Consider the following 1,210-nt stretch of genomic DNA (forward strand, 5'->3'; position numbering starts at 1 on the left):
CCTTTCATGTTTCCACTGATATCGTAATTAAAAATGTAAACTAAAAACCTGTTGACGAAATAAGCTGTTAGTAAATACAACAAAGTATTTTAAGTTTTTGATATAATAACTATTTCTCTTGGAAGAAAACAAAATATATTCTCTCCATACTATCACCATACGGTTTATCACTGTCTTATCATATTCTCTCCATACTATTACCATACGGGTTTATCACTGTCTTATTATATTCTCTCCATACTATTACCATACGGGTTTATCACTGTCTTATTATATTCTCTCCATACTATTACCATACGGGTTTATCACTGTCTTATTATATTCTCTCCATACTATTACCATACGGGTTTATCACTGTCTTATTATATTCTCTCCATACTATTACCATACGGGTTTATCACTGTCTTATCATATTCTCTCCATACTATTACCATACGGGTTTATCACTGTCTTATCATATTCGCTCCATACTATTACCATACGGGTTTATCATTGTCTTATTATATTCTCTCCATACTATTACCATACGGGTTTATCATATACCAACTATAGGCTTCAATGTGATAATATCCCTTCTTTGTTCTTTCATTAATAAGAGTTAAGGGATAAGTTAAACCATGTACCAACTATAGGCTTCTAGGTGATAATACCCCTTCTTTGTTCTTTCATTAATAAGAGTTAAGAGATAAGTTAAACCATCGACCAACTATAGGCTTCAAGGTGATAATATCCCTTCTTTGTTCTTTCATTAATAAGAGTTAAGGGATAAGTTAAACCATATACCAACTATAAGGCTTCAAGGTGATAATATACCTTCTTTGTTCTTTCATTAATAAGAGTTAAGTGATAAGTTAAACAATATACCAACTACAGGCTTCAAGGTGATAATATCCCTTCTTTGTTCTTTCATTAATAAGAGTTAAGAGACAAGTTAAGCAATATACCAACTATAGGCTTCAATGTGATAATATTCCTTCTTTGTTCTTTCATTAATAAGAGTTAAGAGATAAGTTAAACCATGTACCAACTATAGGCTTCAAGGTGATAATATCCCTTATTTGTTCTTTCATTAATAAGAGTTAAGAGATAAGTTAAACCATGTACCAACTATAGGCTTCTAGGTGATAATACCCCTTATTTGTTCTTTCATTAATAAGAGTTAAGATATAAGTTAAACCATCGACCAACTATAGGCTTCAAGGTGATAATA

This window comes from Limulus polyphemus, unplaced genomic scaffold (genome assembly GCF_000517525.1).
Source record: "Limulus polyphemus unplaced genomic scaffold, Limulus_polyphemus-2.1.2 Scaffold8474, whole genome shotgun sequence".
NCBI lineage: Eukaryota > Metazoa > Arthropoda > Merostomata > Xiphosura > Limulidae > Limulus > Limulus polyphemus.